The sequence below is a fragment of the Balaenoptera musculus genome, chromosome 11, assembly GCF_009873245.2.
Source record: "Balaenoptera musculus isolate JJ_BM4_2016_0621 chromosome 11, mBalMus1.pri.v3, whole genome shotgun sequence".
In the NCBI taxonomy this organism is placed as follows: domain Eukaryota; kingdom Metazoa; phylum Chordata; class Mammalia; order Artiodactyla; family Balaenopteridae; genus Balaenoptera; species Balaenoptera musculus.
In genome coordinates this window covers 32,847,160-32,873,047 of record NC_045795.1, presented here as the reverse complement: position 1 = coordinate 32,873,047, position 25,888 = coordinate 32,847,160, and the positions used below count along the sequence as shown (strand labels likewise).

The 25,888-nt window shown below is 45.0% G+C and overlaps 1 protein-coding gene across 12 annotated transcripts in view; it reads right to left on the bottom strand.

The window, feature by feature from the left end:
* Nucleotides 1-25,888, bottom strand: part of TRERF1 (transcriptional regulating factor 1) — a 200,568-nt gene that overhangs the window by 152,063 nt on the left and 22,617 nt on the right. The window contains exon 1 of one of the 12 annotated variants that reach the window (XM_036869647.1): nt 22,797-22,890. The exons of the other annotated variants lie outside the window; for them this stretch is intronic. The gene's annotated coding sequence lies outside the window, so the exon portion shown is untranslated. Of the gene's footprint in view, nt 1-22,796; nt 22,891-25,888 lie in introns of those variants that run through there. 12 annotated transcript variants of the gene reach the window in all.

The following is a 25,888-nucleotide window of genomic DNA, read 5'->3' as shown; positions in this document are numbered from 1 at the left end:
TTCAAGCACCCATCCTACCCCCAATGACTATCACCTACCTTACACTCCCACACCCCGCCATGTCTTGAGACATCCCTTGGAAAATTGGGTCCAACGCCCAGTCTACTGCCTCTGCCCCAGGAAATCCACCTCGTACTAAGTTGCTGCTCCCCAACCCCCTCACTCTCCTTGTTTCTCTCTTAGATTTCATGGGACAGCATTGTCTGTGCAATAAAAACACCATCCCACCTGGCCGATTCTGCCAGGTCAAATGCTTGTATCCATTAGGAAGGCCATTAACAACCCATTCAAGCACAGAATGTGACTTGTCAGCTTGGGCAGGTGAGAGGCCCGAAGATACCTGCTCATCAGAAAGTAATATAAATGGCGATTGTCTGAAAAACCAGCCAAATAGCAGTATCACAAAAGAATGGCACCACAGAGGGTCCTCCAGAAAGCATGACTGACGCACAAATACTCCTTCCACTAACCACAGGAAGTTTGAATGACGTGAGTTAAGACGACAAAATATTTTCACAAGCATTCCCACCAGCCGCTCTACTTTGCAGCCTGAATCCTGCTGTTTGGGAATGACTGTTTAGCATTAGCGACTTCCCAGGAGAAGGTGATAAGGCAGTACTATGGGAAGAGTAGGGGCCCTGGAGTCAGAGAGTTCTGAGTTCAAATCTCAGATCTAGCTCTTGCTAGCTATGTGCCCCTGATTAGACGATGTATGTCAATTGGATAAATGTAAGTAAAACACTCAATAAATACTAGCTCTCTCCTAATGCCAACTTTCCACCTCCAGTCTTAATCCCAAAGTGAAGGAGGTCCAAGCCATTTTGCAAAACCATGATTAGGCAAGTACCACTTAAACCCAGGACCGGATCACCTCTGTATTTGTGCAGTGTGGTATTAAGGAAACGAGAGTGTTGGCCATAGCATCATGCCTTTGGTCCTTATTTCTCCAAGTCTGCCCAGCACCAAAATTCTATTCATCTTTCAAAACTCAGCTCCAATGCCATCTTTGCATCTCTCGGCAAAACTTAACCGCTCTTCCACTACTCCATTTGGCTTGATGCTTATCAGAGTACTTACTTTGTTGTGCCTGGTATTACAGTTATGGTTCTGTGCCCCAACTCCAAAGAAAAGCCTCTTCAGAAGTGGAGGTCTGACTCTCTCATTCCTCCAGCCTTCCAGGACTGGCACATTGCCTCATGCAGAGCAGGTCAAGAAATATTTTGATGGATAGATGGATGGATGGATGGGGAAGGAATCCATTGAAGATTGTCCGGAAACCATATAAATGCATGATCTTAACAATTCTTTAGTGAGAGCTCACATTCAGTAAGCCAATGAAACCACAGAAGGAAGGGCTGAGGATACACACTGACAAGGAGAATGTCTCGCATCTAATACCAGTGCTCTGGGTAGAAGCATAAGCATTGGCCTGGAACCTAAGCAGTACAGCCCCGATTCTAATCCTACTCCAGTGTGGCCTTCAATCCACTCCCAGCCTCTCCGTGGGCCTCAGCTTCTCCATGTCAACTACCGCTTGCTCCCCCATCAGACACATGGAGAGGCTCAACCAGATGGTGGGAAGAAGGTGCCGTGGAGGGTAAGTGCTGTGTATTCCCCAGGGTCCGGTTTTATTTTCTAAATGGTTTTGGTTTGTATAGTATGTTGTTTGTGACTTTTCTAAGAGAAAAGTCCAGAGGAAGAGAAATGAAACAGCATGTACAGAATTTTTAAAAATAAAACAAAAATCAAGAGGAAGTGGGTCCCTCTCAGGTTTCTCATTAAACCAAGAGTCAAATTTTACTAATCAGCTTATGTTATGGTTTCCATTACAGCGGAGAGCGTATTAAACCTAAAACGATCAAAGAGAAGGTATAAGCCCCACTGCAACTAGATTCCACATCCAGAGCTCCCCTGACAGTGAGGTCTTATCTTTCCCAATTACCAGCTGGGGCCTCTGGGTACCTCAGTACCTCAGATACCTGCTTGCATGAAAAGAAGGGAAGAAGCACTGCTGAATGGAAGCCGATCCCCAAATGTCAATGCTTAACCAGAAAAGGACCCACACCTTCTGAGTGGCTGCAGTGCTTGGTGCCCGGGAAATGCAAACCTGAATTATACTAGAAACACTGGGACAAGAGAGCTCTTCCAGATGGAAGGCTTTAGAAAAGTAATGTGCATTGCTGTAGACAGTGCCAGGCCTAATGCTGATTGGAAGTAACCAGAAATTGACAATGGGGTCAGAGGGGGAGTGGGGGGAAGAAGAGAGCTCCAGGCGTTGCTGAGACCAGAGCCACGGAGTTCCAGACACATTCAGTAGAACTCAGGGCAATGAGAACAGTGGCCAGCTTCTGTGTCCTGATTTCTGATTCCCATCCCTGGTGGTCAGATACTCTGCAGTGTGGCAGTGAGTGGAGAAAGCCCCTGTTGGTGACCACCGTTTATCACACTCTTTCAGTTCTCCAAGCAGGTAACACAGGACCCAGGTTGGATGGGAATTCCGGTGTTAAGAGCCTTCTAGCATTTTAGGAGTCAGGCTGATGCTGCAGAAGAAACACTGTCTTTGGACTCAGAACGGCATTAGAATCCTGATAATTACATACAAAAGGTCACTCAACCTCTCTGGCCCACCCGACATGAGTGGGCTTCCCTCCTCCCATTGGATCCAGTTATGATGAAACAGAGGTCATAGGACCCGCATCTTTTGAGCAGAGAAAAATACTCCTAGTCCCAGCCGTGGACTGTCCCCCTTGTCCCAGCCAGCCGCCTCAGAGATGCCACATCATTACTACACCAGGAACAACCAAGCAAAGGGATTTGTGGATCAACGTGATACAACCCAAGTGCCGGCTACACAACCCAGCACACAAACACACACAGAGAAGAAAGAATAACAAATTATAAGCACCCTCTTCCTGCAGGGGTGGGGGCAGCACTTTCACCCTGTCTGAATTTTTTTCTCGTTGTGCGGGGCTTTCATCTGGCCCTTCATTCATTCACTCCCTCTCTCAACACTGGCTTATTGAGGGCATGTCCTAGGGATATGCCGCTGCAAACAAGACACAAAGCCTCCCTTACCGCAAGGACTGTACCGTGGGAGAGGGCAGTAGACACCGGGCTAAAAGAGGCAACCATATCACGGTGAGACTGGCAAATTCAGGAAGAAAGTGTGCTCTGCTCTAAGTGAAGAATCTTCCCCTCCAGAAGCTGGGGAGGGGAGAAGGGAGGGACTCAGGAGACACCACCAACGAGGAAGGAGGCGGAAGCCAAGCACAGCCCCTTTATCCTTCACCACAGATAATGTCCAGCTACAGCTACCACTATCCTGAATGTCCCCAAGTTCTCATTTCAAACAGTCCGTCACCACTGTCCCCATAAACCTCAGCTATTCCCAAAGCACCCCGAATTTCAGAATCCAAAATAGATGTCCTCGACAGCCTCCTTCTTCCAGGCGAGGCACAAAAATCTCTGGGAGACCCCGGGGGGTCTGACTGGGGCCTTGGGACCACCTCCTCTGACTGGCCAGAGTAAGGTGGGAGGGTGTGAACTACACGGCAGGGGCTCATGGCCATCCTCTAAATACAGCAGGGAAGCATGGTGTGACCAATCACAGGAGAAGCCCAAGAGGAGGGGACGGGCCCTGGAGGATGGGAAAGGGGGTATTCCACGCGGGCCAACAGCAAATCCAAGGTGGAGAGGCAGAAACTAGTCAAATGAACACAGAGGCCAACTTAAGATACTGAATTAATTACCACCAAAAACCAGGGAGTTGACCACTACTTACCTAGAAGGAACACCTTAACTCCCCTCTTCTCACCAAAAGGCTCCGTCCACCATCCACGCTCTCAAAATAAGAGATTCATAGCACTTCTCGTAATTACGACGATCATTTTTTGAGCCCTACAATGTACCAGGCCTGTACCAGGTGCCTTAAATATCTCATCGAATCCTTAAAACCACCTGATTGAGAAAAGGGTCAGTATGCCCATTTTACAGAGGAGGAAACTGAGGCTGAGAGGTTACATAACTTGCGCAAGGCCCCGTGGCACAGATCTGCACACAGACACGCACAAAAAGGCTGTATCTGTTCAATCAGATTTGAAATTCCATGAGAGCCCCAGGCCCTGGCCACACAGCCCGCTTGCAGGGAAGCTGGTTCCTAGCATGGAGCCGGGCACGTACAGGGCACTCTGTGGGTGCCTTTCCAGCCACTCACCGCTCCCCACACCCTGCCCCACCCGGCCCCACCTGCAAGAGGGAACGCGCTGCGCCTGCCAGTCTTTTCGGTTCTTCACAACCAAGTTCATCCTCAAAGACTGAAATTCCCAAGCCCTGTCTACCACTGGAGACCAAATGGAATTTCACAGGTTCATCTCTTGAAAGGAAAAGAGAACCATCACCTGCAGGCAAAGAGGAGCCAAAGACAGTTCTACTTAAAAGAAAAAAAAAAAAAAAAAGGTCTTAGGCTTTGAACCACTGCTCTCAGTGGCCGATAATCAAGAAACGGGAGTAGGTTGCTTTAAAAAAAAATTAATATTCCACGTAAAACCAAAACCAGACAGAAGCATAAACCTCTAGCTTAGAAGCAAGCAGACACAAATTTGCACAGACTTATTTAAGTGACTGCAAAAATATGCCTACAGATCAAAATAAAAGTCCAGCAGGAAATTTGGGAAGGAGGGCTATGGATCCTCACCCAAGACCTTCCTAACACTTCTCCCTTTTTAGATGCTCGTGACTGGGGTGCCTGATCGCAGAAGGCACTGTCACTCCTGACTGGCATATGTCTGCCGGGCATCTGAAAGCTTTACAGTAAATGGTGACTCATCTATTGCAGCCACCATAGGTACCGCTAATGTAAAAAGCCAGAGTTTGTTCCATCCACATGAAAGAGAAACGTCGGGTACAGGGCTGTGAGCCTGACTCAAACTGCGACCCCCGTTCACTGCCACTCGTCAGCATTTAGCTGAAACTCAAACTGTAATTACCCAGCTCTTGGAGACCGAGGGCAGGAGGAAGGGGGGCTTCTAAGGGGGTCACATCCATAAACACAGCAGAGTGCCTTTTCATCAAGCTACGTCTCCTCATGCAATCACTTATTCAACAAATATTTTATACAGCACCTACCAAGTCAGACACTGGACCAAGTGCCAGATACACAAGGTGAATTAAAAAAACACGGCAACCACCCTCAAGGAGACCCTAAGTCCCCCACTAGCTGCTTTACATACTTTTTCTCATTTAATTTATTAAATTCTCATTTAATAGCTCCATCTGACAGATGGGGAAACTGAGGCTGAGGTCACATGGTTGATTAAGTGGAGCCAGGACTCAAATCCACTTCTAGGGCACTCTGGGGCTGGGCTCTCAAATGCCAACTTACCTTGCAGTGAGGAGGGACACCTAAGGCCTGGTCCCTGTCCCAAGGAGCTCAAGCCCAGTGGAGGACATGCACAATGAAGGGAGTGTTGGGGTGCTTGCAGAGGGGGGAGCTCATAAGACGGAGACAATGAACCTGAGCTAGGGTCGGCTCTGGACATCTTCCCCAAAGGAGGCCATGGTGGTGGAAGGTGGGAATAAGGCCAAAAAAGCAGGAAGAGGCGAGGCCTATACTGTGTTGAATGGTGCCCCCCACCCCGCCGAAATTCATGACCACCAGCAACCTCAGAATATGATCTGATCAGGAAATAGGGTCTTTGCAGATGTAACTGTTAAGATGAGGTCACAGTCATCTCAAACCCACCCTAATCCAATGACCAGTGCCCTTATAAGGAGAGAAAACAGATACCCAGACACACATAGGGCCATGTGATGACGGAGGCAGGGATTGGAGTGATGCAGTTACAGGTCAAGGAACGCCAAGGGTTGATGGGAGCCACCAGAAGCTAGGAGAGAGGCGTGAAACAGATTCTCCCGCAGGGCCTCTGGAGGGAACCAACCCTGCCGACACCTTGATATTAAACTTCTGGCCTCCAGAACTCCAGAGAATACATTTCTGTTGTTTTAAGTCCTCCAGCTTTCGGTACGTTGTCACAGCAGCCCTGGGAGGTTAGTACAAGGCCTGCTCTGGACAGGACCTACACACTGGGTTAAGGAGTTTGGACTCCCCGCTGCAGGCCATGGGGCGGATTTTAAGCAGCAGAGAGGGGGTGTATGCAGGAGGGTGTTTTATAAAAACCAGTCTGGAGCTTATACCCTTCCAACCTGCGGCCTCCAGTCCTATCCCTTTAGTGTCCTCCAGGACTCCACCGCCCATCTGCCCACACTCTGCCTGCTGGGCTCATCCACACCCGGCGCTTCAAGAGTCTGTTTGCAAATGGCGCCCACCTTCAGCCAGGACATTGTTCTGACCAGACGCCTCCACCTTCCATTCTCGCAGGTTCTCAAACTCAACATGTCCCACATCAGCTCTGCATCTTTCCCTTCCACCTTGCTTCTGCTGGGCTCCTCTCAGTCGCTGCCCTAAAACTGGGGATCCCCCTAAACTCCCCTGCTCTCCTCCACATCCAGGGAGTCACCAACTGGCTGTCCATCCCACGCCCTCTTTTCCACCCCATGACAGGAGCACAGGCACACCTCCTCTCCCTCCTGGATTTCTCTGTGGCTGCATCATGGGTTTCCATCCCCCTAAGGGGACTCCCTTTTCCTTTCCACCCTCCACCCCAATCCAGCTGTCCCGAATACCACAGCCAAGGCTAACCCCAAGAAGCTCAGCTCTCAGAACACCTGACCTCTGGCCCCCCTGCCCCCAGCCTGGAGGCCTCTGGCTGATCTACGGGCCTCTAGTCGGTCAGGGGCCCCACCCAGCCTCATTTCCCTGTCCTCCCAGCCCAGCAATCCACTCTCCTCCCTCCTCTTGATCCCACTCTCTAACTGCTCTCCCTGCCAACTCCTCCTTCCTGTCCTAGCTAAGCAACCACAGAACCCAAGGCCCCAAGAAGTCAAGACCTCAGGACTGCCTGCTTTCTCGTACTAGGAAAGGCTCACACCAAGTTTGCTTTGGATTCATCCAAAGTGGAGATAAGTTCACACTTGCAACGCTCAGCAAACTCCTCTTGCTAAGGGCACAAACACAGAGATCTGGAGTTGTCCCTAAAGCATTTACATGTTTGGTCAAGGCTGTTATATACCCATTCCCCAGGCTAAAGGCAGCAAATAGGCTCCTTTCCCAAGGGGCTGGAGAGAGTCTGAGGCTGCAGACCGGGTGACGGCGGCCACCACTTGCAGCTGTGCTCCGGAGCTTTTGGTATTATCTTATTTAATCTTTATAATCACCTTCCAATTAATTGCTGTTATCACTGTCATGTAACCACAGAAGAGTGAGCACTGAGGTGTTAAATACCTTGACTCAAAGTTACAATTTGGAGAGGAAAAGGCAGCAATAACGGACACCCCCTGCCCCCACCCACTTTGTCCCAGTTCACTGACTAGGAAGGGGCAGGGCACTGCGCTCACGAGGGCCCTAAGATACCAGGCCCTGCACCCAGTGCCCATCGGATGTTTGGTCAGAGATTGAGACAGAGTCTGGATCCCCTCCTGTGGACTCTATAAGCCTCTGTTTCCTTATCTGAAAAACAAGAATAATTAATCCCCACTCAAAGAATTATTGGGAGGATTTAAATGAGATAATGTATGTAAAATTACAGAACAAAATGTCTGACACATAGAAGGTGTTTAATAAAGGTTAGTTGCTTTAAACTGAAAATAAATAGGGGCAGAAAGAGAGAAGCATCTGCCTGCCCATGTGAAGTAAAAAGTTACTGACCCACTAGGCATCAAAGCCAACTATTCATTTCCAAGAGGCACCAATCCTTCATAATTACAAAAAAATGAAATAAAATAATAATAATAATCATCATCATCATCATAATGGCAGCTATCATGTATGGAAGACGTACTAAGTGCCAAACACTTTCTGCACATAACTCTAAATGAGTTAGTCCTCCCACACCCAGGAGGTAAGCTGAATGGCCCCATTTTACAGAGGGAGGAACTGAGGCTCAGAAGGCTTGATTTACTCAGTCACAGTCATGGCAGTTGTAAAGCTGGGACTGACTCCAGGTCCCACATCCTATCACTGCCTCCCGAAAATCAGTCAGACCCCTTTCATGACCTTCACCTTCTTCTCCACCTCAAAAACCTCCTGCCCTGCATCCCCTTCTCCTCAGCCCCTCTCCTCACTCAGAGGGAGAAGTGCCTGGGGCTGCTCTTCTTGAGAGGGTGTGTGGTTCAGATGCAAGAGCAGGACAGCGGGCAAGAGGACTCTGTCCTGGGCCCAGTCAGCCCAGGAAGGAGCTCGGATCCCTCAGTCCCTGCAAACCTCAGCGCCCTCACCTCACAGGTTGCTATAAGGCCCACACGAGGTAACAGCCCCAGATATGTTCAGGACATCCTATAGGGCTGCTAAATCCATCTCAGGCCTTCTGGAACCTTCTCCCACCAAATACCACCTCTCTCTCGGGCATCCCCACACTCTGCCTCTTAACTAGTCCCTCATCCCTCACCCTGAATGGCCCGATTTCCCTCATCCTAAAAACACCATCCCTGACCTTGCTGCCTTCTCATGACATACTTTTGTAGGGGTTCATGTAATCTCCCCCCGACCCCCAGGCTATACAAGCTCCCCAAAGGCAGGGATGATAATTCAGACGGCTCTGTATTCCCTACGGGATCCAGCGTCGTGCCATTTTTGGCATGCATCCAGGAAAAACCTTGACGCATAGTCACTGAAAGCACAGAGAACATTTAGGCACAACATCCTAAGTCATTCTCACAACAAACTCGGGACAGGTTATCCTCATTTTTCACAATGAGGAATCCAGGGCTCAGGTTACGAAGTTCAAGGTCACCCAGCTCCCAAGGAGAGGAGCTCGACACTAGAATTTATTAGTTAGGCCCCAAAGTGCCCCAAACACACCAGATAAGTGGCTGGCCTCCTTCCCTTCTTGCCTTGTCCACAAGTGAGTCTTCTAAAAAAAAGTTCGACAGCATGGTAAATCTGAATCTGCTTACCAGAATGTTCTCTTTTAAGGCTCTGTCTTTTCCCCTTGGGCCACATCACCAGTTCTGAAACAGAAGGGGCCCTCATTTCTTTGCTTAATTTTCCTGGGGGCTGCAGTACCTTCGCAGGGCTATTTGCAACGGTTCTGTTGCCTGCCTAGTTCTGGGGTGTGTTTGTCTGCCTCCCCCTCTCTACTGCCGCCCTAGAAGTGGAGACGGGCACAAAACGAAGGACTGCAGCCAGGGCCCCCAGCACGCTGCAAAGCTGTTTAATGAAAGAGTGTTTGCCTGGAAGGCAAGAACTCCCGGGATCTCATTGGTGGGTGTCACCATTACCTCCTTCTAGGGTGAAGACAAGGGAAGCTGGAGAAGATGTGTGATTTGCCCCAAACCACATGGCAACGCAGTGACTCAAATCCAGCCCACGTGGACGCCCTGCCCAGGGCTGTCTTCCATCATATGCTGCCCACGTTTCCCCTTTTTACTACCAGAATTATTTCCTCCCCTCCTTTCTTCTTTGAAAAACCTGCATTATACATTAACAATATTACCAGTGGTGGGGGGGGGGGCGGACGGGGAACCTGATCGAAAACACATCAAATTAACTCTGCTCTTTTCCAGATTCTTTTCAATGTGTGTGTATAGATTTTTACCAGCTTGCCATGAGCAGGGATGAGCTACCCCATGCTGTTCTGGATACACATAACTGTAGTCCCCAGTCTCTACGTGGGTAAGTATTCCTCTAAATTGTTGTCACAGAGTTAACCTTTCCTGGATTACCTACAATTGGATGATTTCCAATTTTTTCCCATCTTTGGACAAGTTGGTGTTCTGCCCCTTTGGGATTACTTCTGTGGGACTTATTCCCAGAAGTAAAAATACTGGTCAAAAGGTATAAACAGTGTCACTGCTACTATAGTCCAAAGTCGCCATGCTCTCTGTCTCAGTAATGACGGTGGTACCCTGTTTTCTTTCCCACGGACCTCAACAGTGGGTTTTATAAATTTGATCAATTTGTCACTAATATGATAGGCCAACTGGAGTACTATCTCAGAGTAGTACATATCTTTCGTGTTTAGGAAATTGAACTGTTCTCTACATCTCACTCAACTGGGCCTTATATGAAATGATCTGTTCCTATGTCTTGGTTATTTTACCAGTACAGCCTGAATATTTACCTTAAAGATCCTGATCAGTTCTGGGCATACTTTTGACAACATGTTCTCATCCATCAGTTTATCACAGCTGTTTCCCTCTTCTATACTGTCCCCTTTATCACAATTACTATGGGGTTATTTTGGGGAAAAAAATCCACTTTACTGAGTCACCCCAGCTGTAAACATGTCACTGTGAGAGCACTACCCCAACCCCAGGCCACATAAGCCCACCATGAAATGACTGGGTATATGGTTATTATCTTTGCTTTATAGATTTTATGCCCTTATAGTTGAACACATCCCATTTCATCAATGATCATTTTTATGGAATTTTCACAAACACATTTGCTCTCCATAGCAAGGATAAATATTCCATCTACTTTCTCTGAGTTTTAAAGAGTTTTTATTTTTATTTTTTTGGCTGCGTTGGGTCTTCGCTGCTGCGCACGTGGGCTTTCTCTAGTTGTGGCTAGCGGGGGCTACTCTGTTGCGGTGTGCGGGCTTCTCATTGCGGTGGCTTCTCGTTGCAGAGCACAGGCTCTAGGCGCACGGGCTCAGTTGTTGTGGCTCACGGGCTCTAGAGCGCGCTCAGTAGTTGTGGTGCACGGGCTTAGTTGCTCCACGGCATGTGGGAACTTCACGCACCAGGGCTTGAACCTGTGTCCCCTGCATTGGCAGACGGATTCTTTTTCTTTGTTGTTTTTTAGCTTTTTTTAAAAAATATCTTTATTGGAGTATAATTGCTTTACAATGGTGTGTTAGTTTCTGCTTTATAACAAACTGAATCAGCTATACATATACATATACCCCTATATCTCGTCCCTCTTGCATCTCCCTCCCTCCCTCCCACCCTCCTTACCCCACCCCTCTAGGTGGTCACAAAGCACCAAGCTGATCTCCCTGTGCTATGCGGCTGCTTCCCACTAGGTATTTTACATTTGGTAGTGTATATATGTCAATGCCACACTCTCACTTCATCCCAGCTTACCCTTCCCCCTCCCTGTCCCCTCAAGTCTATTCTCTACATCTGGCAGGTGGATTCTTAACCACTGCGCCACCAGGGAAGCCCTTTAAAGAGTTTTTAAAACTAAGTTTTAAATACATCTAGAATTTATAAATATAAGACACATGTCTGAGTTCATTTTCTTCATATTGTGATCTAGTTCTTCCCAAGAGCCATTTACTTTAAATAATTTCTTTCACTATTTTCTGCCTTTCCAAATTTGCCATATAGAAGAGCCTTCTATTTATTTAGATCTATTTTATTGTACCCATCTCTCATTTTTCTGTTTTATTCTAATGTTGTACAGTTTTAATAACTACTGCTTACCTGCCTAGTTTGCTTAAAGGAGCCCACTGCTAAAAGATTTTCAAAACATCCTTTAGTATGCTTGCCCACCAATTTTTCCTGATTACTATTATGATCATTTCCCATGCTTTATGAAGCATTTCATTGGAATTTTAACTGCCAGAGCATGAAATCGAGGCAAAAACCTGGGATACTGACCCTCCAGTACTGTAACTTCTGAACAAAAGCATCCATGTAGGATTTTGTAATTTTCTTTGAATAGAAATTGTGTCATTTGCAAACAGTGATATTTTTATCTCTTCCTTCCCTATACCAATCCCTCTAGTTTCTTTTTGTTCCTATATTGTTATGACAAGCATCTGTTAAACTATGTTAAATAAGAGTAGCGATAAGCGACATTTTGGTTTAGTTCCTGTTTTGCAGAGCACGCTTCTAGAATTTCTCCACTCCGTACCTGCAGCACCCATGAAAGGCTTGGTATGTCATTATACACAGGCAGGCTCTTTATCATATTTAGGAGTAAATCCTCTAACACACCTATTTTTAGTTTTACGATGCTTTCTAATGCACATATAATTATTTCCAGTATATTTCTGCATCTACTGAGACTAAATTCATTCATTCATCAGATATCTGTTGAGTATCGATTATATTCTAGGCACTATGTTAAATATTGGGTGTTCTGATTTTTGTGGTTTATTTCTATTAAAATTAGTCTCTTTGTATTGAACCAGGCATATATTCCTGTGATGAGCTATGCTTGGTAATTTTTCAAAACTCATTTTTCAAGGCCCTGTTAAGTGACTATAAAATTTATCTGAAAAAATTAAGAGACAAGGATATGGAGATATCAACCTCCAAGGACCAATTCAAACGTCACCTACTCAGTGAAGCCTTCCCAATCCTTACTTTTTTGAAATAGACTTCCCAGCTCCCCACCTCTGGGCTCCCACAGTCCTCCCGCCCTCCACTACCACATGTATCACAGGGACGGTAACGCAATCAAATGTCCACAGGTCTGCTCCACCCCTCCCCCTAACCCCCACGGGCCTCATGACTCCATCACGGCCCCAGGACAGAAGAATCACCAGTGCTAAGTACCATGACTAGTGGATGGGAGTTACACAATAAATATTTCCCAAAGTAGTGAGGCCATTCGTCTGTTAATTTATTCCACTGATGATTTTTGCAGCTGTATTTTTAAGTGAAGTTGATCGGTAATTTCCTTCTTGGGTTCAGTAGGGCATGGACAACCCAGCCCAATTCCACGCACACACAAAGGAGCTGTGGTCTGGTGGGCAGGCCTCCTGTCCAAGGAGATACTGGGGAACTCCAGCTAGAGTTTGACCTCACAGTGACTTTGAGGAAGGGAACAGCATAAGATGAGGTTTGAACTGTCCCAACAAGTGGGCAAAGCCCTGTGATGGGGAGTGGTGGGGGGAACAGATAAGCCTCGGCAACACAGGCATCGGGACATCTCTGAAGATTACCAAGGCCCCAGCTAGCTGGATCCAGCAGATCCAACCCCCGGGAGTAGGACTAGTCATGTCAGTTACTGGTTAGCAACACATACTATGCACCAGACACCGCACACAACTATCTTTCCAAGTCCTCTTTAAAGGTAGATTCTACAGTTCCCGTCACCCACGTAAGGAAACCGAGGCCAGTCGGGTTATGTAATATACCACAGCCACACAGCCAGTAAGTGGATGAGCTGGAATCCAGACGGATGCCTTCCCACCGCACCTTGCTGTCTCTAGCAAAGCCCACGACAGGGTCTCGGTCCCAGCACAGGACCTGGATATCAGGCATGTCAGCAGAACAGGAACCAACACAGAAGCCTCTCAGAAGAACTGAGACTTAGAGAAGGAAACACGACACAGGAACAAGGCAGGAGGCCCTGCCATGTCAAAGCCAGAACAGCGTCTGAGCCCAGAATCCTGGCCGGAAGGGATCTGAGTCTCCGCTTCCTCAGGCCAGACGTGACTCTGCGAGCTGAGGGCAAGGTTGAGCCGCAGGAAGTAACGTGTGGGCTGCCCTCCCACAAGGCGATACAGGCTGAGTCTGGGTGGGTCTGCCCCCGCTCAGCTCAACAGGCCACAACAAGGGGAACCAGCATCCAGCCAAGCAGGCCCCCACCACCACAGGGAGCACGGGAGCTGTGGATCGTGTTCCTCATCTTGGGATTCTTCCCCTTAGCAGCACCATTTAAATAAGGGGTCCTATGGTTTACAGACAGGCTTCTGGATGCTTGAAGCCCATATAAGTGAAAGAAAAATTGGGGTTTCAGTGTGCATAAATGGGGGTGGCATATTTCTGGAAGGGAAGTACATAGCTTCCATCATATTCCCACAAAGGTCCATGGACCACCAAAAAGGTTCAGAACAACCGATCCAAATGTACCTAAAAAGTCAGCTAAATCAGTAGAGTCTAGACAGCTGTGCTGAGCAAAGGCAGTCAGCTCAACCAACCAAATATGCCCTGAGAAATTCTGCAGCCACAAACTCTCTTCTGTCCTTTCAGATCACAGGGTGAGTCTGTGGCTGGTCACTCATGAAGCCAGAGAAAGTAACTGGGTGAGTCAGGGCATCCCACCTTCACTGCTTTAAAGGAGAGCACTATGAATTTTTTTTTGGACATACTTAGAAGCATCATGTTTATACAGTTGGTGGGTTGGATACTGGACACTTGGATACTTGGTGCCCTAAGGTCAGAGGAGAAGCAGGTGCCACTGTTTCCACTTTCTCACTCCTCAGACATCAGCCCCACCTGGAGCTGGTTGGAAATGTGGAATCTGGGGCCTCACTCCCAGCCTGCTGGATCAGGATCCGCATTTAACAGGGGCTCTAGGTCCCAGGTGATTCGTGGGCACCTTAAAATTTGAGAAGCACTGCTATACTTGTGTTGAAGGAAATTTGTGGAAGGCAAAAAGGAAGGAGAAAAAGGAAAAGTGAAAATAGAATTAACAAACAAGAATATGAGCAAATGTCAGGGAAAAGAATGAAAGCCGAAGTTGGCTCTTAGAAAAAATATGAGATTATTGAACCACAGGCCCAATTAATTCCAAAAGAATAAGCTGGAAAAGTTAGAAAAGACATACAAAGACCCAATAAATGAGCCACTGACACACTGTTTAAGGAATTTTATATGCAATCTTAAACTAATAGCTGAAAAACAAAGTTAACAAGCTGATACAAATTTATAAGATACTGAAATTAAAGCTAAAGGAAAGACACAAACTGAACAGTAAAAGAAGATGAGCTGGAAAAACGCAAATCAACAAAGGGAAAAGCACCTGGGTTTAATGGATTCCTTGCAAAGTCCTTCCATATAATGTGTAAACATTTTTTTGCTCACTTAAATATACAAGTAAAACACTCATGCTTTCCTTTTTACAAATTAAAGGATGTAATTTAAAGCTGAGGCCTCTCTCAATACCACTCCAGTCCCCAGACGGCTTCTCTGATATGAGCCTGGTGCACATATTTCAGGCCTGTTTTGTACGAATACATGATTCCACCAAAAATATACTTTTTCAAAAATGGCATCACATTGTACATATCATTCTGCAGCTTGCTTTTTTTACTCAACATTGCATTTCTGAGATCTATTCTTATCATAAGGTATCAACCTAATATATTCCTTTCAACTACTCTGGCAGTGTTTTTCCAACTTTGTTGACTGAGTCCCACAGTAAGAAATATGTGATCCAGTTCGCACTTGTGAATATGCAAAACTGAAACAAAAATCTCACCCAGTATTAACCCACTCTGTGCAATGCACTCTGTTATTTTCTATTCCTTTTTTCACACTGTGTCACAACCCACTAAGTTGATTTATTGACCCACTAATGGTCTGAACGGTCTGTTTTATTTTGCCCTTACTAAATAAATGAATATTTATTTATCCATCCTACTGATGGAATTACATTGTTGTCTCTAATTTTCCACTATGAGAACAATGTTCCATGAACACTGTGCATGTACGTGAATGTTTCTCTAGAGCAGATCCCTAGGAAGAGAACCGATACCTAGGAAGAGAACCACCGGGCCCTAAGATATGGGCATTAACAATTCAGATAAAAATCACAAATCGCTTTCCAAAGCAGTTGTATCCATTTATTTTCACCAGCAATGTACAAAAGTACCTTTTCTTTACACCCTCACCAACTCAGTTTATTATCAAAAGTTTTGATCTTTTCTAATCTAATAGGTTACAAGTGCCATCTTACTGTAGTTCTGATTTGTATGTTTTATTATAAAAGAGTTTGTGCATCTTTTCTTTTTAAGATTCATTTACCCTTCTTTTCCTGTGAATTCCTCTTCCTGTCCTTTGCCCATTCTTCAATTAAGTTAATGCTCCTTTATTTCTAAGAGCTCTTTGCATATTAAGAGAATTAGCTCCTTTTATCATATATGCTGCAAATATATTTTTCCTCAGAGTATCACATATCTTTTGACTTTGTTGATGCTGTTTTTCTCATACAGAAGTTCTCATTTCTATGTTGTCAAATTTATCAATAGTTTATTTTATGTCTTCTGGGATTTGTGTCAAACTTAGAAATGTCTCTCTCTTCCGAGACTGTAGAAAAATTCTTCTAGTACTTCTATACTTTCATTCTTCATTTGAATCTTTGATCTATCTTTGATAGATTTATTTGATCTAAGGCACAAAGTAGGGAGCCTGCCTAATGTACTTCCCGCAAGGCGGGAATTGGTATGAAGTTACTATCTTTCCCCACAAATTTGAAATACTGCCTTTATCACAAATTATACACACACACACACACACACACACACACAACACCACTATTTATTTCAGGGTTCTCTGTTCTGTCTCATCATTTGTTCAATCTATTCAGTACCAAGTTATCCTAATCACTATAGCTTTTAAAATATTTAATATCTGTTAGAGCTACCCCCTCCTCTTTTTCTTTTTTATATTTTCAGGTATGCTAATTTTCCCATGTGAATTCAGAATCAGTCTTCTACTACCAAAATAATCCTATTGGTAATTTTATTGTGATCACATCTTAAATGTATAGGATTTTTGTAACACTGACTCCTTCTAGCCAGGGTTATATTATCTTCCTGTTTAAGCCTTTTATGCCCCTTAGTAGCATTGAAGTAACATATAAATATATTTTTTATTAAGCTTATAGCTAGTTTTTTCTCTCTTTTGTTGCTTACGTAAATGGAATTTTTTTTCTTCCATCATATTTTCTAGTTGAATATTGTTTATGCGGAAGAGTTACTGATTTTTGTGCATTAATTATGCACTCAACTACCTTACTGAATTCTCTTATTGTTTTTTAGTTTGGGCCCCCTTCCTTCTAGTTTTTATACCTCTTATTTCTTTCTCTTATCTAATTATACCAGCTTATCCCTCCAAAACAAGGTTATATAATTATGGTACTTAATCAAGATTTTAATGGGAATGCATCAACTATGCACTATTTCAGTACTAAGCAAAATCTGGCTACCAGCTTGATAAAGATATATTTTCTCACGATGAGGAGGTATCTAATTATTCCTATATTATGAGTTTTTATTAGAAACAGATGCTTAACTTTTCATAAACCTTTTCAGCATCTTATTTTCTCCTTGGATCCTTTAATATGGGGAGTTTATTAATAGGAATCCTAAAATTAACCTATCCTTGCATTCCTGTTCTGAAACCCACGTGCCCATGGAGTTCTTCCAATGGGTTGCTGGATTCTGTTTGCTAATTATGTTAATAGGATTTTGCATCGATATTCAAAACTAAGATCATTTTGTAGTTTTGTGTGTGCCCATACTGCTCTTTTGTCACGTTTTGTTACACTAGCTTCATAAAAAGAATTTACTCCTTCCTTATTTCTTTGCTCTAGAACGATTTAAATAGCATTAGAATCACCTGCACCTTCAATATTTGAAAAAATTTACCTGTGAAACCGTCTGGTCGACCCTACAACTATTTTAAGGAACAGCTCTTTGATAAGTTTCTCAATTTCTTCTATGGTAATTGGTCTGTTTAAATTTTATTCTATTCTAGTTTCAGGGTTTCTTTTTTTTTAAAGAACACATATTCTCATATTACATAAACTATTTCTAAACATAGAAAAAGATCTTACCAGCATCGCTGTAAGAAGTAAATATAGCCTCTACCACAAACCTTACCAGGACAACACCCAAACGGCCTGGTTCCTAATTTCTCCACCCCCTGTTCCTCATCCCTCCTTGCCCCTCTTCTCTCACCACCAGATTCACATAAAATGAGAACGGACAGGTTTGCAATAAACCAGAAACACGCTGGCACTCCTCGTTCACCTCCAGTACCATCAGGGAAGGACTGGAAGTGAATGGCCCAATTCCCTTCACCTCCCGTCAGTGGAGTCCCTTTCACTCTCCCCTGGGCTTCTTTTGGGAGCCCTCACCAGCCCCTACCCCATCACTGAAGCCAGCAGCCCACCTCACCCAACTCACACCAAATCCTCGGCCTCCTGATGGCTGGCACCAAGCAATCCACAGGTGTTCATTCATCAGGCACCTGCCAGATGCCCGGAGTTCCCGGCATACAAGGGTCTTCCTGCCATCTAAAAGCGTGGATCCTAAGAGTTCCCATCACAAGGAATAAATATTTTTTTCTTTTTCTTTTTTTATCTATATGAGATGATGGAGGTTCACCAAACTTACTGCAGTAATCATTTCATGATGTATGTAAGTCAAATCATTATGCTGCCCGTATGTCAATTATATCCCAATACAACTAGAAGAAAAAAAAAGTGTGTTATCTGAATGAGGGGTTAAGACCTGCCCACAAGTAACCACAAGGCCTCAGTAAGCAGCCCAGTACAGCAGAGCAAATCAGGAGGGCCGAGAACAGAGGAATCACTGACCATCAGGAAAGCAGTGGGAAAGACACTTCAAGCAAGGGACTCAAAGCCAGTCTGGGGGAGGATCAGCCCAGTGTGCTAGTGGTGTAGAAAAGGGGGCAGATAAGCCTGGGAGCCCCAGCGAGAGGTCTGGCCATGACACAGCAGGCAGCGGGAGCCACCATGGGCTCCTGTGCAGGGGAGTGACAGGAAGAAAGTGGTGTTTTGGTCACATCGCCCACATTCTAGGATGCCAGACTTGCATTCAAAGAAATGACTAGCTGTGCCAAGAACTTGGCGAGCTGTGGGGGGCACTGTAAACCACAACCCTATTCTGATGCCACAGGTGACAATGGACACACACACACACAAGTCCAGGCTCTAATTAAAGACGCAGACTGGGAATCATACCGCCGCACTAGGGTTTAAACAGTTTATTGCACTACACGATAAAAACCACACTGCCACAAATCTCTAACCTCAGGGGGCATATGTGCTAGCCCAGCACTTCTCAAACTTAAAGGGCACCCAGATCACCTGAGGATCTTAATGCAGATCCTGATTCTGCAACCATGGGTTCTGCATTTATTTCTAAGAAGCTCCTGAGTGATGCCTGATGCCACTGGTCCTGGGGCTATGCTTTGAGTAGCAAAGGACTAGATGATACAGAGGGCTCCCAGGCAGCAGATTAAGGGCATTAACCACAGGCAGAGAAAAAACTGAGGGTTGTCTGGGGTCAACAGCAGAGCACCCAAACTAACAAACTCATTTTCTCGAAAAATTCACCACGGGGGGTTCAGTAACTGGCAGGGCTCCCGCAAGGCCATTGGTAAATAGAAACCACCCCTGCATTTCACAACTACCATTTAATTACTCTCCCATAACCTTTAACAGCAGCCCTAAGCCAGCTCTTTCAAGGGCGGATGCCACTAATCAAGTCATAAAGCCTTAAAGTGTCATATTATTAGCTTTGATAACAGAGCGTAAAACAAACCCCAGCAACAATCGCATTTGCCTTCCCTCTCAGCTGAGGCCATCAGGCAGGGTAACGTTTGCATTACATGCTGGGTCAAGGGAACAATGCCTTTGTGAGAATCTCGTACCCAAGATGGGCCACACAAGAGAAATTTATCAGCTCTCTTATGACCCATCTGAGACGAATCTGGAAACCGATCACGATCTGCCCCAATCCTAGTGACTTCCTTACTGTACCCATCTCCTGGGGTAACTTGGAAGCCTAGAAGAAGCTTCTGCCTCTCCCTACCACCTGCTCCTGAGCCCCCTCCCTCGGGTCGCCTACTTAGGCACAGAGTGACCCACTTCAAATCAACCCCATCACAAACCACAGAGCTCCTCGACATGGCTTGATTCTGAAATCAGACAGCCTGTGTTTAAGCTTCACGCGGGTGGTCCATCAGCAGAGCGACAATCAGACTGTTTGAATGTAGACCTAGACCCCACTCCCATGTGACCCACAAACCACCCACACAACACACATCATCAATTCAGTGAATCAGGCGTCTAAAGTATGCAGCACGCTACCACACACTGTGGGACTGTGGGGATTCAGAAAACACAATCCCTGAATTTGAGGAGTTGGTCAAAGAGTTGAGATTGCACCTCATGCTCTTAAGTTCCCTGATGGCTAGCACCCACCAATCTGAAGAATTTCCTATACCTGTGGCCTAAAGTTCTACAGAACATGGCTAAGGGGAACTCCTCTGTGAAGATTAGGACGTTGGCTTTGAAAGGAAATAAGCCCGAGGACATCCTCTGCTGCAGGTGAGTACTCCTGCTGTGTGCCGACTAAGCAATACATGAGGAAAAAGAATTAATCTGTCCTCCAGCAGTGAGTAAATGATTCACCCAAGATTACACAGTGAGTTTTAAAGCTGGGAACAGAACTTGGGTCACTCAACTCCCAGGCTGAGGTTCTTCCAACTAAATCACATTCCCCTCACCTCCATTTTGGAACTCACCTATGAAATTAGAAGGTTTGCCACTTCTTTGCTCTTTATTCCCCCCACAAGCTCAACCAATTTTCAGGACTCCCTTTCTCTTGGGGGAAGCAACATAATATAACCCATCTGAGAGGTGGTCCAGTTCTGCTCCCCATGCAGTGGGTCAAGGGCAAAGCAAAGTCCCATCCCCTAAGAAAAGGACTTAGTTTTCTCTTCTCTAAAACAAAGAGGTTAGTGGAGATGGCTTCTAAGATCCTTTCCAGCTTTAAACAGAATCAATGGAAGCTTTACTTTATAGTTGAGAGGGAAAAGGGGCTCCCCCAAGCCATGGTCCCTGCCTCATCCTGCTCTGTGAAGGGAGGGTGGGCTGGTCCAGGCAACTGATGAGAAGCTGCAGTCCATAGAGAACCTATCCACCAGTGGCCTCCTGTGGTCCACACACAGCTTCCCCAGCCCACACAAGAGGAGGAGCAGCAAGCTGCCAGCTGTCTTCACAAACTTGCCAGCAAGAATTCTTAATTAAAGTCTTCTGTTGCACTGTAGTATTATTTTCTTTCAATGACTTTTTTAAATTATAAAATTGATTTGTGTTCACTCCAGAAAACATTTCATTTTTAATGACTTTTTACAATCATAAAATAAATGTACATTCATTACAGAAAAATGAGAAAACTTGTTAAAAGAAAAATCTCACCTAAACAAATCTAAATCTATTTATTAATTAAATCACATTCCAACTGATAATCAAAGAAACCCCAGAGTTGGAATTGACCTTAGAGAGGGACAGGTGGCATCCTGGGCTATGCCATAGAATGTCAGGGGGGATTATTATGATCCAGTACAATCCCCCTGTCTCCACTGTCCCTGACAGGTGGCCACCCAGCAGAGGCTCCAACAATTCTCACTTTTCCAGCCCTTTTCAAGGCAGCCTGGGCCATTTGAGGGAAGCTCCAGTGGTTCTTCTTACAGTGGAGGATGGTCATAATTATATGCACAGGCTTTTTTTTTAATCAGATAGGGTTTTATGTCACACTTTTTTTTTTTAATTAACGTATAGTTGATTTACAATATTGTGTTAGTTTCTGGCGTATGGCAAAGCAATTCAGTAATACATATATATATATATATATTCCCTTTCATATTCTTTTCCATGATTATTTATTATAGGATATTGAATATAGTTCTCTGTGCTACACAGTAGGACCCTGTTGTTCACATTCCATATACAATAGTTTGCATTTGCCACACTCAATCCATCCCTCCCCACCCCTCCTCCCACTTGGCAACCACAAGTCTGTTCTCTATGTCTGTGAGTCTGTTTCTGTTTCGTAGATAAGTTTATTTGTGTCCTATGTCAGTTTCCACATACAAGTGATATCATATGGTATTTGTCTTTCTCTTTCTGACATACGCACAGGCTTTTAAGAGACCCAGACTCTGGTTCAATTCCAAGCTCAGCCTCTTACGTGCTCCTTGACACTGGGAAAGTCACTTAGCCTCTGTGAACTTGAATTTCCTCATCTCTAAGACTAGAACAATAATATCTGCTTAAAAGGGTCATTGTAAAATTGAAATGAGAAAATGTATATAAAGCACTTAGCAAAGTGCCTGCACAGTGTACGTGCTCAATAAACGTAAGTATTATTATTAATTGTAGCTCATAACAATGGCCTTCAAACTTTTCCACCTTACCCCTAGTAAGACATTATACCATAACTCAGAACATAAAATATCGATATATACATATAAATAAATATTTATACAAACAAATATTTTCAAGAAACAATGCCGACCCATACACAGCTGATCCACTCAAGATTTTTTTCCTATTTTATTCTTTCCTTTCTATTCTATTTCTTTTTTTTTTTAATTGCTGGTTTAATCCCTAAATTGACTGCACAACCCACTAATGGAAACTGCAGTTTGAAAAACCCTGACCTATACGAAGACCAAATACCTCCTCCTATAGCTTCCACCTTTCACTTCTAGCTTTACCTTCTGGAACCACACAGAACAACTCTGTTCCATCTTCCACATGTTAAACGTTCAAGCATGTGCAGCATCCCCTGTTCTCTCGAGCAGTCACTGTGTGTGATCCGGCTTCCCAATCCCTCTTCGTCCGCCTCCCCTCCTCTGGACTCCTTCCTCCCTCTGCAAGTTTTCCTCCTTCAATTACCGCTGCCCAGGATGCCATGCTCATTTAGCACCCGTTCTGCTCCTCTGGTGGTTTCTGTGTCTCCTCAGATCAAGCAGCCTGATAAGAGCATCTTTCTGAACCTTCCCAACAGATGCGCTCGCTCTTCATCCAGAGGAACTCAGCTTGGTCTCCTCCAGCCCATCCCCACCTCCTCTCTGAAAGCTGGTTCTTTCATACAAAGGTGTTCCCTCCTCTGTCCTTCCACAAATGAAGATTAGGATGCCTCAAGGCCCATCGACAAGAAGAGGGAAAGTTAGGAAGAGTTTCAATATGCCTGTCTGAGCCCAAATCTACAGGCAGAAAGTGCTCCCTTCTTACTTACCTCCGAACTAGCTCTGCCTGCAAACCCTGGAACCAAACCGAGAAGGCCTCATCACTCAGCCACATCTGTCCCTTCACGGTAAAAGCAGCCCTGCGACAAGGAGTCTCACACCTGGCTGCAAACACAGCCCTTCAGAGCTGAGATCTCCCAGCACCACCTTGCACACGCAAGAAACGATAGATATTAGATAGGGCCACAGCTTCCCATATCCTATCTGCGTTTGTGGTCATCAAAAAAATGCATTCGTGGTGATAAAAAAGGAAATTAAATGCACACACATGCACCTAGTGTCACTACTTTGATGGGTAACATTTTGTAATTTAGGCTTAAAAAAGTTTACAAAGCAATACGTAAAAAAAGTCTACTGTGCCTTCAAAACGAGAGCTGGCTTCTCCTGGCTCTTACCTCTATCCCTGCACTTAGGGATCTCAACACAAACACATTCAAAAGAGTCTCTCCCATAGGACGAAGCTTCATGAACCCACCGCCCAACATTTATGGCTTTATTATATATATCTGTACCCCTAAATAATGTGTTTTAAAATATTTGTTGACTTTAAAATTTATTTCAAAAGTATTATGCCGTATGGAATACTCAGGGTCTTGCTTTTATAAATCCAACCTTAGAAGACTAAGATTCACTCATATCGTTGCATGGAGATGTTGTGCATTCATGTTGCTGCCAGATAACAGCCCATCGTGTGACCACAGTGTTTTCACCCATTCTCCCGCTGATAAGCATCTGGGTTTCCAGTTTTTTTGCTAGTATCCACTGTGCCACAAAGAACATTCTTAGTACACCTCTCCTGTGCCCACATGAATGAGTTTCTCATGACGATTTTACATCCAGAAGTAGAAATGCCAGGTCACACAGTAGGTGCACTTACAACTTTACAAGATAATACCAACTTGTTTTCCAAAGGGGTTGCATCTGTTTACACACCTACCCGCAGCACATAAGAGGCCACAGGGATCTATATTCTCTCCAATGCTTGCTACTGCACAGCTTCTTAATGTCTGACAATCAAATGGGGATAAAATGGAATCTCACTGTGATTTGTATTCCCTGATTAGTAATGAAATTAAGTGTCTCATAAAAAAAGACAGAGATCCCAACCTAGAGGCCTTGTATTTTTCTTTCACAGCTCTTATCACAGTCTATAATTAAACATTTGTGAGATTACTTGATTAAAGCCCATCACCATGCCTGTTTTCTTCACCACTGCACACTGTACCAAGGCACAAAGTAGGGCCCCTGTGTGTATGGCAAATGAATGAATGAACGCATGAATGGATGAATGGACGCATGAATGAATGAATGCATAAAGAGCTGAGTAAATGAGACTATCCAGTTCGTCTTCAAGCTCTGATCTGATTTTGTTAAAAGCCTGGGCTCACCAGTTGGGGTCTGACCTCCCCAACTGAGTTATTCAGAGGGGTAGAGGTGATGAGGTGGTACCTCTGAACCTGGACTGAAGGGAGGGAAAGGTCCACCCAGGGCAGAGTCAAGTCCAGTCTCCACCCAGGGCAATTAGTGCCTCCTCAATAACAATAATAGTAAAATAACATCTACTGTTGTGAATTGCGGGCCTAACATGGGCCACACACTTCACACCAAATAACAACGATCACACACATAGCGTGCTTATTAGACTCCAGTCACTGTATTATGTGCCTGCTAGACTATTCTGATCCTCCCAACATCTCCATGGAATGGATATGACAGCCCCATCTTACAACACAGAAAACCGAGGTTCAGAGAGGCTACGAAAGTGCCCAGTCATAGCATATAAGGGACAAGAGTCAGAGTCAAATCAAGGGCAGTCTGGCTCCAGAACCCATGCCTTTTCCACACACCTGCTGCCAACCTCCCCCACCACCCCGGGCTTTCTACCTTCTCTGCATGGGCTTCTTTTCCTCCCCTTCAGCCCCCACAAAGCTCCTCAGACTCCAAGTTTTGCTCTGCAGCCCACAAATGCTTTCCCTGCACTTGTGGAGCGGTGCTCAAGTAAAAGGTCACTGTGCTATCTGTCACTCAAATGTCTGCTGATGACACACTTACCTAGCAGGTCCCTGGCTGAAAGAGGCTGGGTGTCACCCAGCAGGCCGGCACGAGGACATCACCCACACCCAGCTCTCCCAGAGTCTCCCAAATTCACAGTTCTCACCAGTGGAGCTTCTGCAGAAACCAGCTCCTTTTCAACTCTGAAAGGGTTTTTGCTGCAACTGGAAACAAACATCTAACAAATGCCTACCATACACCCCACCCCCAACCCCCCACCCCTCCCCCCCCAACACATGACATGCCTTAACTCAGCAAGAAATACTATGGAGCCACTAAAATTATACAATCCAGGCCAATGCATAGAAATACGCAGGCAAAATTACATTAAGTGGGAAAAAGAGCAACTCAAAAATAGGATCTACATGCCAAATTAGGTACATACAGTACCCCCAGACAAGGAGTGGATAATATAAATAGAACTGAGTGTTCACTAGAAACTTTCTTCAGTATAGTTACTTCGGTTTCCAATGCCCCCCAAAAGCTACTTGTCAACTATTTATAACAGGTGTGGTTCCAAAGCAATGTTATTAACAGTAGCAAAGAATTATTCCCACGTGGAATGAAAGCTCCATGAGGGTCATTCATGATCAGGTCTGGTTTCTTCATAGCTGTGTCTCTAACAAAGGGGTTGAAAGGGACAGACTAGGGGTCAGCAACTGTGGCCTGCTATTAAATCCCACCATCTGGTTTTGTAAACACAGTTAGATGGGAACACAGCCACTCACCCACTTACATGTTGTCTGTGGCTGCTTTTATGCTACAGTGGCAGAGCTGAGTACTCAGGACAGAGACATGGCCCACAGAGCTGAAATATTAACTCTGGCTTTTTTTTTTTTTTTTTTTTACTCTCTGGCTTTTTACAGAAAGTTTGCCAATCCTTGATGTAATGCTTAGCCTGGTATTCTGCATACAGTAAGGATTCAATCATCTTTATTGAATTAATTATTTCAAATAAGCCTAAGTCAAGCTAATACATAAGAACGAAGACCTTACTGACCCAGGGCACACATCAACAAATGCCTAGCAA